Raw genomic sequence first — 13,958 nt, 5'->3', positions numbered from 1 at the left:
GTGCAACCAAAATCCTGTTCTCTGACAAAACTACTAAAATAGAAAAAATCGTTGGGCACAGTGGCTGTCGCCTATAAACCCAGTTACTCAGGATCCTGAGGCAGGAGGATCACTTGAGCTCAGGAGTTCAAGGCTACAGGGTGTTATGATCCTGCCACTGTACCCTAGACTAGGCGACAGAGTGAGACACCATTTCTAATTTAAAAAAGAAAAAGGAAAAAATTCCAGCAAGTCTGATCATCAGAAAGGAGAAGAGAGAAAATAAACAATAAAAGGAACAGAAAGGAAATATAACAAATGATAACAGTAGAGATTTTTAATAACATATGAGAACACTGTGAACAACCTTGTCCCAGGACATTTGAAAACCAAGAAACCATGGAAAGATTTCAAGAAAAATACAGATTACCAAAATAGGAACTGATAATCAAGTATCTCTCACGATAAGAAATATCAAGCCCACACAGTTTTACTAAAAAGTCTTACCAAACCTTCAAAGGAAAGATAATCTCTCTATATTAAATAATTCTGAAATAACATATTTCAGAAAACAGAGTGGGAAATTTACTCAACCCATATTACGAGCTAATACAAACTTAATATCAAATTCACAAAACTGTGTTAAAAAATAATGTTTTAGACCAATCTCACTTATTAACATGCATGCAAAACTTCTAAATAAAATAAGCCAGATGCAGTGGTGCATGCCTGTAGTCCTAGCTAACTGGAGGCTGAGGCAGGAGGATCTCCTAAGCCCAGGAGTTTGAGACCAGCCGTTGCCACATAGCAAGACCCCAACTCTAAAAAAAAAAAAAAAAAAAAAAACATAGTAACAAACCAAATTTTAGCAGACCTCATCTCTAATAAAAATAATAAGCCAGGCACAGTGGCTCACGCCTATAATCCCAGCAGTTTGGGAGCCTGAGGTAGGTGGATCTCTTGAGCCCAGGAGTTCAAGACCAGCCTGGGCAACATAGTGAGACCTCTCTACGAAACATTTTTTAAAATTAGCCAGCTGTTGTGGCGCACACCTCTAGTCCCAGCTACTTGGGTGGCTGAGGTGGAAGGATCGCTTGAGCCTGGGAGGCAGAGGTTGCAGTGAGCCGAGATTGTGCCACCGCACTCCAGCCTGGGTGACAGAGCAAGACCTTGTCTCAAAAAATAAATAAATAAAAATAAAAAGTAATGTGTTATGACTAAGTAGAATTTTATGAGGAATGCATCAAGAAGGGTTCAACATCGGAAAATCTAGCAAAATATTTTATAGATTAAAGGGAAAATATAATCATTTCGTGAGATAAAGAAGAGACAAACACTCATTATTTAAAACAAAACAGGCCGGGCACAGTGGTTCATGCCTGTAATCCCAGTATTTTGGGAGGCCACAGTGGGCGGATCACCTTGAGGTTAGGAGTTCAAGACCAGCCTGGCCAACATGGTGAAACCCTGTCTCTACTAAAAATACAAAACTTATCTGGGTGTGGTGGCGCACGCCTGCAGTCCCAACTATTCGGGAGGCTGAGGCACAAGAATCACTTGAACCTGGGAGGTGAACGTTGCGGTGAGCCGAGATTGTGCCATTGCACTCCAGCTTGGGTGACAGAGTGAGACCCTGTCTCAAAAAATAATAATAATTAAGGCTGGGCACAGTGGCTCACGCCTGTAATCCCAGCACTTTGGGAAGCCAAGGTGGACAGATCACCTGAGGTCAGAAGTTCGAGACCAGCCTGGCCAACATGGTGAAACCCTGTCTCTACTAAAAATACAAAAAATTAGCCAGGCATGGTGATGGGTGCCTGTAATACCAGCTACTCAGGAGGCTGATGCAGGAGAATCACTTGAACCCGGGAGGCAGAGGTTGCAGTGAGTCGAGACTGTGCCATAGCACTCCAGCCTGGGCAACATGAGCAAAACTTAGTCTCAATAATAATAATAATAATAATTTTTTTAAATGAAAAAACTTCTAAGAGAATTAGAATTAAAAGGAAATGTCCTTAATCTGGAAAAAGAAATCTATTTTAAAAACAACACTGTAGTAGAGGCAGGACTTCCAGTGAAGATGGAAGACAAATCCTCTTCCAGAAAAGTAACTATAAAGATGGACAAAATTGACAAAAACAATTGTACAATGATGTGAGAAGTGGTCATGCCTGAAAAATTGCTGAACTTTGTGCAAGAAGAGTGGGAGTCTGCAGTGTTCTTCCCTGGGGCCTCTCCCAGATTCCAGCTCCCTTAGCGTGAAGGTTCTGCTAAGGCTGGGTTGGCTGTGAGGTTAGCAGCTTTGCTGCCATAGTTAAAGTGGTCTCTCTCAGTTGGGAACAGTGGGTAATGTCCATGCACAGTAGCATAGTCAGAGGAAGTGACGATCTCAGCAAAGGGTGGGAGGGGATGATATACATCTCTCTTAGCCTGGGGTTGCCATTGTGGTTGCAGCAAGCACATTCCTGGCTGAGACTGTGTATACAGCAAAATCAGACAAAATGGTCTTTAAGATAAGAAATATTACTAGAGACAAGTACATTTCATGATGATAAAAGGTTCAATACATCAGGAAGATATAACAATTATACACTGATATATACCTAATGAGAGCCTCAGAATACATGAAGCAAAAAGTGAAAGAATTCAAAGGGGAAATAGACAATCAGCAATAATAGGCAAAGATTACAATACCTCATTCTTGATAACAGAGTAAAAAGAAAACTTTTTGTTTAAGAAGAAAACTTTCTTAAAAAGTTTTTTTTAAAAAGACAGTTTCAATATGTTGCCCAGGCTGGTCTGAAACTCCTGGACTCAAGTGATCCTCCTGCTTCAGCCTCCGGAGTAGCTGGGACGACAGGCATGTAACACTGTGCCTGACATAGAGAGAAAATTTGAACAACACTATTGTAGTAGACATGGTCCCTCCAAAATATCCACATCCTGATCTCCAGAACTTGTGAATACGTTATCTTACATGATAAAAGAGACTTTGCAGATGTGATTAAGTTAAAGATCTCAAGGTGGAAGGATTGTCCTGGATTATGTGGGTGGGCCCAATGTCATCACAAGGGTCCTTAGAAGTGAAAGAGGGAGGCAGAAGAGTGAATGTCAGAATGATGTAATGTGAGAACGACATAAGCAACCTATTGCTGACTTTGAAGATGGAAGGGGACCATAAGCCAAGGAATGCGGGGCAGCTTGTAGAAGCTGAAATTGCAAGAAAATCCCCTAGAGCACCCAGAAAAGAATGCAGCCTTGTCAACATCTTTCCCTCACCCAGTGAGACCTATTGCAAACTTCTGACCTCCAGAACTATACGATAACAAATACGTGTTGTTTTAAGCCACTAAGTTTGTGGCAACTTGTTACAACAAGAATAAAAAATGAATACTACTATCAACTAACTCAATCTAACTAACAATTTTAGAACATTCACTCATCCAGCTCAGAATACACATTCTTTTCAAGTAGACATGAAACATTCTCCAAGATAGAGCATATCATAGGTATAAAACAAGCCTCAATAAATTTAAAAGAACTGAAATCATACAGAGTGTGTGGTACTCTGACCACAATGGAATCAAACTAGAAATCAAAATCTCTAAACATATGGGAACTAAACACACTTCTAAATAATCCATGAGTCAAAGAGGAAATTTCAAGGGAAACTTTTAAAATACAGTAAATTCAAAAAGATAAATACTGTATGGTTCTACTTAAATGAGGTATCTAAATTAGTCAAATTCATTGAAATAAAAAGCAGAATGGTGGTTCCCAGGGGCTAAGAGGAAGGGAGAAGGGTGAGTTGTTTAGCAGGTATAGAGTTTCAGATCTGCAAGATGAAAAAGTTCTGGAGATCTGTTTCACAGCAACAAGGTGGATATATTTAGAACTACTGAACTGTATACTCGAAAATGATTAAAATAGCAAATGTTTATGTTATATGTTTTTTATCACAGATTAAAAGGTAAACACATTACATATTTTGGGAAACCTGGAAAGAAAAATTAATCACCTTTATCAAAATAAAAATGAATACAGTGAACTGCATGAAAGTGAAAATGCATTATCAATTATTTGTAGAACATTAGCTGAAGCAGTATTAAGAGGGGAAAAAATATCTCAAAGCAATAATCTAAGCTCCCAATAGAAGAGCCTAGGAAAATAAGAGTAACATAAACCCAAATAAAGCAGAAAGGAGGAAATAATAAAGATAAGATCAGAAAAAAAATAGAGAAAAGTCAACAGAACAAAAAGCGGGGTTCTTGGGAAAAGACCAGTAAAATTGACAAACCTCTAGCAAGATAGTTGAGAGAGAGAGGAAGGACATAAACTACCAATATCAGGGATGGAACAGGGGATATCACCAGAGACCTTGTAGACATCAAAGGATAAGGGAATACCACAAACAGTTCTACACAGAAAAATTTGTCTTTTTTTTCCCCCTTTTTGTGGCGAACAGGGTCTCACTATATTGCCCAGGCAGGTCTCGAACTCCTAGGCTAAGCTATCCTCCTGCCTCTGCCTCCCTAAGTTCTGGGATTTACAGGTGTGAACCACTGCACTTGGCCAAAAATTTGACAACTAAGATGAAGTGCAGCAATTCACCTAAAGACACAAACTAATAATGCACCCAATATGAGATACATAATTTGAATAGTCCTATATATCTTAAAGAAATTGAATTCTTACTCTTAAAAATCCCATGTAAGAGGCTGGGCGCTCACGCCTGTAATCCCAGCACTTTGGGAGGCTGAGGCAGGCGGAACACCTGAGGTCAGGAGTTTGAGACCAGCCTGGCTAACAAGGCAAAACCCCATCTCTATAAAAAATACAAAAATTAGCCAGGCGTGGTGGCACATGCCTGTAATCCCGGCTACTTGGGAGGCTGAGGGAGGAGAATCACTTGAACCCAGGAGGCGGAGGTTGCAACAAGCCGAGATCACACTACTGCACTCCAGCCTGGGCAAAAAAAAAAAAAAAAAAAAAAAAAAAAAAAAAATCCCATGTAAAATGCTGTAGCAGCTTTGGAAAATACTTTGGAAGTTTCTTAAAAAGTTAAAACATATAATTACCACGACCCAGCAATTTTGCTTCTAGGTGTATACCCAAAATAATTGAAAACAGGTGTTCAAACAAAAACTTATACAGGAATGTTCATTGCACCACTATTCACAATAGTCAAAACATGGAAACGACCCAAATGCTCAACAACAGATGAATAAATAAACAAAATATGGCATATTATTCAATTGCAAAAAGGAATGATGTACTCACACATGCTACAACATAGATGAACCTTGAAAACATTATGCTAAGTGAAAGAAACCAGACACAAAAGACCACATATTGTATGATTCCATTTATATGAATTATCCAGAGTTGGCAAATCCATATAAACAGAAAGCAGATTAGTGGTTGCCAAGGGCTGAGGGGAATGAGAATGAGGAGTGACTACTCAATGAGTCTAGGGTTTCTTTTTGGGGTGATGAAAATGTGCTGGAATTAGATGGTGGTAATGGTTGCACAACATTGTGAAAGTACTTAATGTCATATTGTACACTTTACATGGCTAAAATTGGACATTTTATGTTATGTGTATTTTACCACAATAATTTTTTTTTTTTTAAAGAATCACACACCGGCCGGGCATGGTGGCTCACACCTGTAATCCCAGCACTTTAGGAGGCCAAGGTGGGTGGATCACCTGAGGTCAGGAGTTCGAGACCAGCTTGACCATGGTGAAACCCCATCTCTACTAAATACAAAAAATTAGCCAGGCATGGTGGCGCATGCCTGTAATCCCAGCTAGTTGGGAGGCTGAGGCAGGAGCTTGAACCCTGGAGGCAGAGGTTGTAGTGAGCCGAGATTGTGCCATTGCACTCCAGCCTGGGCAACAAGAGCGAGACTCCATCTCAAAAAAAAAGAAAGAAAGAAAGAAAGAAAGAAAGAAAGAAAGAAAGAAAGAAAAAGGCTCATATACCATGATTAAGTAAGGTTTTTTCCATGGATGAAAATCTGGCTCAACATTCAAAAATCAGTCAAAGTAAGCCACCACATTAACAAGCTAAAGAAGAAAGATCACATAATCATATCGATTGATGCAGAAAAGGCATTTGACAAAATTCAACACCCATTCTTCATAAAAATTCTCTGAAGACTAGGAACAGAGGGTAACTTCTTCAACTTGATAAAGGATATCTACAAGAAAACTTGTAGCTAACATTATATTTATTGGTGAAAGGCTGAATGCTTTACCCCTGAGAACAGGAGCAAAGCAAGGATGTCCCCTCTCATTACCTTCTTCAACATAATGCTGGACATTCTAGCCAATGCAGCAAGATTAAAAAGAAAAAAAAAAGGAAATAAAAGCCATCTTAATAGGAAAGAAATAAAACTGTCCTTATTTACAGATGACATAATTATCTATGTAGAAAATCCACAGAAGAACTCCTAGAACTAATAAGTGAGTCCAGCAAGGTCACAGGATATAATATAAACATACAAAATCAATTGCATTACTATATATTAGCAATGAACACATGGACAACAAGATTTAAAGTACAATACCTCGGCCAGGCACAGTGGCTCACACCTGTAATTCTAGCACTTTGGGAGGCCGAGGCAGGTGGATCACTTGAGGTCAGGAGTTCAAGACCAGCCTGGACAACATGGTGAAACCCTGCCTCTACTAAAAATACAAAAATTAGCCAGGCATGGTGGTGGGCGCCAGTAATCCCAGCTACTTGGGAGGTTGAGGCAAGAGAATCACTTGAACCTGGGATGTGGAGGTTGCAGTGAGCTGAGATCACAGCACTGCTCTCCAGCTTGGGCACCAGAATGAGGGCCTGTCTCTCAAACAAAAAACAAAAAAAGAAAAAGAGGAGAGGAGAGGAAAGATTATCATTTATAATTGCTCAAAAAAATAAAACAGGTATAAATCTGACAAATCATGTATAGGACTTCTATGCTGAAAACTACAAAACACTGATTAAAAAAATAAAAGAGGCTGGGCTTGGTGGCTCACGCCTGTAATCCCAGCACTTTGGGAGGCCGAGGCAGGCGGATCACGAGGTCAAGAGATTGAGATCATCCTGGCCAACATGGTGAAACCCCGTCTCTACTAAAAATACAAAAATTAGCCGGGCATGGTGGTACGCACCTATAGTCCCAGCTACTCGGAGAGGCTGAGGCAGGAGAATGGCGTGAACCCGGGAGGCGGAGGTTGCAGTGAGCCGAGATTGCGCCACTGCACTCCAGCCTGGGCGACAGAGCAAGACTCCGTCTCAAAAAAAAAAAAAAAAAAAAAAAAGAAATAAATAAAAGAAGATCTAAACAAATGGAGAGATATTTCCATGGATTGGAAAACTCAACATAGAAAATATGTCAATTTTCTTCAAATTGATATACAGGTATAATACAATTCCTATCAAAATCCCAGCAAGATTTTTCTATTGATACCGACAAGCATATTCTAAAATTTACATGGAAAGAAAAAGAAACTAGATTAGCTAAATTAATTTTGAAAAAAATGAATAAAGGGGAAAAAATAAGTCAACCTGATTTCACGCTTTATTATACAGTAATCCAGATTGTGTGATATTGGCAAAGGGACAGACACAGATCAATGGAACAGATTAGAGAACCCAGAAACAGACCCACACGAATATACTCAACTGATTTTTAACAAAAAGCCTTTTCAATAACTGGTGCTACAGAAATTATACATTCATAGGCAAAAATGAGACTCCACCTAACTGCACACCTTATACAAAAACTAACTCAAAATGGGTCATGGTCTTAAATGTAAAACATAAAACTATAAAACTTGAGGGAAAAGAAAACTAGAAAATCTTCAAGATCTAGAGCCAGGTTAAGTGTTCTTAAATTTAACACCCATAGTATCATACAAGGAAAAGTGGGTAAGTTGAACTTCATCGAAATGTAAAATTTTGCTGTAATAGAACCTGTTTAGAGAATAAGAAGTCAGTCTACAGACCGGAAGGAAATATTTGCAAACCACATATTTGACAAAGAATTAGGATCTCAATACTCAACAGTAAAAAAGTAAATAATCCAATTACAAAATGAGGAAAGGACATGAACAGTCATTTCATCAAAAAGGATATACAGATGGCAAATAAGCCCATGAAAAGACATTCAATATCACAGCCATTACAGAGATGCAAGTTAAAACCACAATGAGATATCACTGCACACCTGCACACCTATCAGAGTAGCCAAAATAAAAGGTAGTGATGGCTGGTGGGAATGTTAAAAAGTACAGCCACTCTGGAAAACAGTTTGGCAGTTTCTTTGAAAGCTAAACATGTTTAAAAACTAAAACTACCTTTTCTGTGAGTTACCAGGAATAAATAAATAAATACTAAAACTACCACACAACCCAGCAATTGTACTGCTTGACATTTATTCAGGAGAACTGAAAATTTAACTTCAAAGACCTGTATATGAATATTTATAGCAGCTTTACTTTTTTATACATGTATTTAATCTTGCTTAATTAAGCTGAATACCACAGCTTTACTGTAACAGGCAATAAATGGAAACAACCCAGAGGTCCTCCAATAGGTGAATCGTTAAACAAACTATAGTACATCCAGAATACTATTCAGAAAAAAAAAAAAAAAGGGACAAGCCTGGGCAACATGGCAAGACCCCACCCCTACAAAACTTACAAAAAATTAACTGGGTGCAGTGGCATGTGCCTATAGTTCCAGCTACTCTGGGGGGCTGAGGTGGAAAGATTGCTTGAGTCCCAGAGGTAGCGGCTGCGGTAAGCCGAGATTGCACCACTGCACTCCAGCCTGGGGGTCAGAGCAAGACCCTATTTCAAAAAAAAAAAAAAAAAAAAAAGAACAAACTATTAAACTATTGATACACACACAATTTGAATGATTCTTCAGAGAACTATGCTGAGTGAAAAAAAAAAGCCAATCCCAAAGTTATAGTTCAATTTATACAACATTCTTGAAATGATAAAATTATAGAAATGGAGAAGTGAATAGTGGTTGCTAGGAGTGAGGTAGGAAGAAAGCAGACGTGGCTACATGAGGACAACATGAGGGATCCTTGGTGATGCATCAGTCTTGACTGTATCAATGTTAGCATCCTGGTTGTGCTATGGTACTACAGTTTTGTAAGATGTTACCACTGGCGGACACTGTGTAGAAGGTATATGGGATCACTCCTTACAAGCGATACCCAACCTTTTTGGCCCCAGGGACCTCTCTTGTGGAAGAAAATTTTTTCACAGATAGGGGGTGGGTGGTTTCAGGATGAAACTATTCCACCTCACATCATCAGGCATTAGTTAGATTCTCATAATGAGTGTGCAACCTCGATTCCTCGCATGCGGGGAGTTCTCCCTTCTAAGAGAATCTAATGCTTGCTTGCCTCCTGCTGTGTGGCTGGGTGCCTAACAGGCCAAGGACCGGTAAGTGTCCGCCACTCCGGGACTGGGGATCCCTGCTGTATATGATTTCTTAGGACAGCATGTGAGTCCACAATTATCTCCTTTAAAACATTTGTTTATTTGTTTGTTTGTTTATTTTAGATGGAGTCTCGCTCTGTCGCCCAGGCTGGAGTGCAGTGGCGAGATCTCGGCTCACTGCAACCTCTGCTCCCCCGGGTTAAAGAGATTCTCCTGCCTCAGCCTCCCGAGTAGCTGGGACTACAGGCGCCCGCCCCCACACCCGGCTAATTTTTTGTATTTTTAGTAGAGATGGGGTTTCACCTTGTTAGCCAGGATGGTCTCGATCTCTTGACCTCGTGATTCACCTGCCTCAGTGTCCTAAAGTGCTGGGATTACAGGCATGAGCCACCGCACCTGGCGGGGTGATTCAGAAATTACCTCTGCTGGGCCGGGCGCAGTGGCTCAAGCCTGTAATCCCAGCACTTTGGGAGGCCAAGGCAGGCGGATCACGAGGTCAGGAGATCGGGACCATCCTGGCTAACACGGTGAAACCCCGTCTCTACTAAAAATACAAAAAATTAGCTAGGCATGGTGGCGGGCGCCTGTAGTCCCAGCTACTCGGGAGGCTGAGGCAGGAGAATGGCATGAACCCGGGAGGCGGAGCTTGTAGTGAGCCAAGATCGAGCCACTGCACTACAGCCTGGGTGACAGAGCGAGACTCTGTCTCAAAAAAAAAAAAAAAAGTTTAATTTTAAAAATAGGATGGGATACAGAGAAAGTGGTGCTTAGAGAGAAATTTACATCTTTAAATGCCTGTATCAGAAAAGAAGGCATCATATCAATAACCTATACTTCTACCTTAACAAACTAGAAAACAGAAGAGCAAACTACACCAGAAGTGAATATAAGAAAGAAGTAATAAAGAATAATAGATAAAATATTAAGTAATAAAGTAATAAAGGTGAGAACTGAAACACAGAAAACAGAAAAAAAAATAGAGAAAATCAAATAAATGAAACTTTGGTTATTTGAAAAGATCCAGAAAATTGACAAACCTTTGCTAGATTGCGACATAAAAAAGCGAGAAGGTCAGGCACGGTGACTCATGCCTGTAATCCCAGCACGCTGGGAGGCTGAGGCAGGCAGATCACAAGGTCAGGAGATTGAGACCATCCTGGAGGCCGGGAGCGGTGGCTCACGCTTGTAATCCCAGCACTTTGGAAGGACGAGGCGGGCGGATCACGAGGTCAGGAGATCAAGACCATCCTGGCTAACACGGTGAAACCCCGTCTCTACTAAAAATACAAAAAATTAGCCGGGCGTGGTGGCGGGCGCCTGTAGTCCCAGCTACTCGGAGAGGCTGAGGCAGGAGAATGGCGTGAACCCGGGAGGCGAAGCTTGCAGTGAGCCGAGATTGCGCCACTGCACTCCAGCCTGGGCGACAGAGTGAGACTCCGTCTCAAAAAAAAAAAAAAAAAAAAGACCATCCTGGCTAACATGGTGAAACTCCGTCTCTATTGAAAATACAAAAAATTAGCTGGGCGGAGGGGGGCAGGCGCCTGTAGTCCCAGCTACTCGGGAGGCCGAGGCAGGGGAATCACTTGAACCCGGGAGGTGGAGATTGCAGCGAGCCAAGATCACGCCACTGCACTCCAGCCTGGCGACAGAGTGAGACTCTGCCATGTAAAAAAAAAAAAAAAATCGAGAAGAGGGCCTGGCTTGGCAGCACACACCTATAGTCCCAGCTACTTGGGAGGCTGAGGCAGGAGAATTGCTTGAACTCAGGAGTTTGAGGCTGCAGTGAGCTATGATAGTGCCATTGCACTCCAGCCTGACAGGGTGAGACCCTGACTCAAAAAAACAAACAAATCAACCAAAAAAGAGAGAAGACATAAATTACCAAAATCAGGAACAAAATCTTACAGCACTATCTACACTTCACACAAAAGGAGTAAAAGGCATTCTATGAATAATATCATGCCCACACATTAGAAAACTTAGATGACATGAATAAATTCCTGAAAATATACAAATTACCAAAATTAACTCAACAAGCAATAGAAAATCTAAATTATGCAGAATACATCATTTTATTACACTTTGCTTTATTGCACTTTGCAGATAATTGCATTTTTTACAAATGAAAGGTTTGTGGCCACCCTGCGTCAAGCAAGTCTATCAGTTCCAATGTTTTTAACAGTGTGTTCTCACTTAATGTCTCTGGGTCACATTTTGGTAATTCTCAAAATATTCCGAGTCTTTTCATTATTATTATATCTGTTATGCTGATCTGTGATCAGTGGTTTTTGATGTCACTACTGTAATTGTTTTGGAACACCAGGAACCATGTTTATGTACCCATAAACGTTATGTGTGTTCTGACCGTTCCACCCACCGGCCACCCCTCGCCCTCTCCTGGGGCCTCCTTATTCCCTGAAACACAACAATATTGAAAATAGGCCGATTAATCACCCAGTGATGGCCTCTAAATGTTCAAGTGAAAGGTAGAGTCACGTATCTCTTACTTTAAATCAAAAGGTAGAAATGATTAGGCTTAGTGAGGAAGGCATGTGGAGAGCCAAGACAGGCCAAAAGCTAAGCCTCGTGTGCCAAACAGTCAGCCAAGTTGTGAATGCAAAGGAAAACTTCTTGAAGGAAATTAAAAGTGCTACTCCAGCAAACACATGAATGATGAGAAGCAAAACAGCCTTACTGCTAATATGGAGAATGTTTGAGTGGTCTGGATACTAGATCAAACCAGTTACAGCATTTCCTTAAATCAAACTCCATTCAATTCTATGAAGGTTGAGAGAAGTGAGGAAACTGCAGAAGGAAAGTTGGAAGCCAGCAGGGATTGGTTTAAGAGGATTAGGGAAAGAGGCCATCTCCATAACAAAAAAGTACAAAGTGAACCAGCAAGTGCTGATTTAGAAGCTGCAGCAAGTTATCCAGAATATCTAGCTAATTGATTAAGGTGGCTACACTAAACAACAGATTTATTTTCAGTGTAGACAAAACAGTCTTCTATTTGAAGAAGATACCATCTAGGACATTTATAGCTAGAGAGACGTCAATGCCTGGCTTCAAAGCTTCAAAGGACAGGCTGACTCTCTTGTCCAAGGGGCTAATGTATTAATAGCTGATGACATTAACTTGAAGCCAAACCCTGGCCATTTCAAAAATCCTAGGGCCTGGGCCTGGTGTGGCGGCTCATGCTTATAAGCCCAGCACTTTGGGAGGCCAAGGTAGAAGGATCCCTTGAGGCCAGGAGTTTGGAGACCAACCCAGGCAACATAGCAAGACCCCAATTCTACAAAAAATTTAAAAAATTAGGCATGATGGAGCATGCCTGTAGCCTTAGCTACTCAGGAGGCTGAGTCAGGAAGATTGCCTGAGCCCAGGAGTTTCAGGCCGCAGTGAGGTATGATTATGCCACTGCACTCCAGCCTGGGCAACAGAGTGAGACCCTATCTCTAAAAAAAATAAAATAAAATCCTAGGGCCCTAAGGAATTGTGCTAAAACTACTCTGCCTGTGCTTTATAAATGGAATCACAAAACCTGGATGACAGCACATCTATTAGCAGCATGGTTTACTGAATATTTTAAGCCCAATGTCAAGACCTATTGCTCATTTTTTAAACATCCCTTTCAGCCAGGTGCCATGGCTCACGCCTGTAATCCCAACACTTTGGGAGGCCCAGGAGGGTGGATCACCTGAGGTCAGGAGTTCGAGACCAGCCTGGTCAACATGGTGAAACCCTATCTCTACTAAAAATACAAAAATTAGCCTGGCGTGATGGTGCGCACCTGTAGTCCCAACTACTCAGGATGCTGAGGCAGGAGAATCTTTTGAACTCAGGAGGCAGAGGTTGCAGTGAGCCGAGATCGGGCCACTGCACTCCAGCCTGGGTGACAGAGCGAAACTCTGTCTCAAAAAAAAAAAAAAATCCCTTTCAAAATATTACTGCTCACTGACAATGCACCTAGTCACCCAAGGGCCCTGATGAAGATGTACAAGGAGATTAATCTTTTTTTTTTGAGACAGCATCTCTCTCTGTCACCCAGGCTGGAGTGCAGTGGCACAATTACAGCTCACTACAGCCTCAATCTCCTGTGCTCAAGCCATCCTCTCCCCTCAGGCTCCTGAGTAGCTAGGACTACATGTCACCACACCTGGCTAATTTTAAAATTTTTTGTGGAGATGGAGCCTCCCTACGTTGCCCAGGCTGGTCTCAAACTCCTGGGCTCAAGAGAACCTCCCACCTCAGCCTCCCAAAATGCTGAGATTACAGGTGTGAGCCATCACACCCAGCCCTAATATTGTTTTCATGCCTGTTAACACAGCATCCATTCTGCAGCCCATGGTTCAGGGAGTAATTTCAACTTTCAAGTCTTATTATTTAAGAAATACATTTCGGCCGGGCGTGGTGGCTCACGCCTGTAATCCCAACACTTTGGGAGGCCAAGGCAGGTGGATCACGAGGTCAGGAGTTCGAGACCAGCCTGGCCAACATGGTGAAACCCCATCTCTACTAAAAATAC

The sequence above is a fragment of the Hylobates moloch genome, unplaced genomic scaffold (genome assembly GCF_009828535.3).
Source record: "Hylobates moloch isolate HMO894 unplaced genomic scaffold, HMol_V3 SCAFFOLD_7, whole genome shotgun sequence".
Classification (NCBI taxonomy): domain Eukaryota; kingdom Metazoa; phylum Chordata; class Mammalia; order Primates; family Hylobatidae; genus Hylobates; species Hylobates moloch.
Note: the sequence above shows the minus strand (reverse complement) of the source record.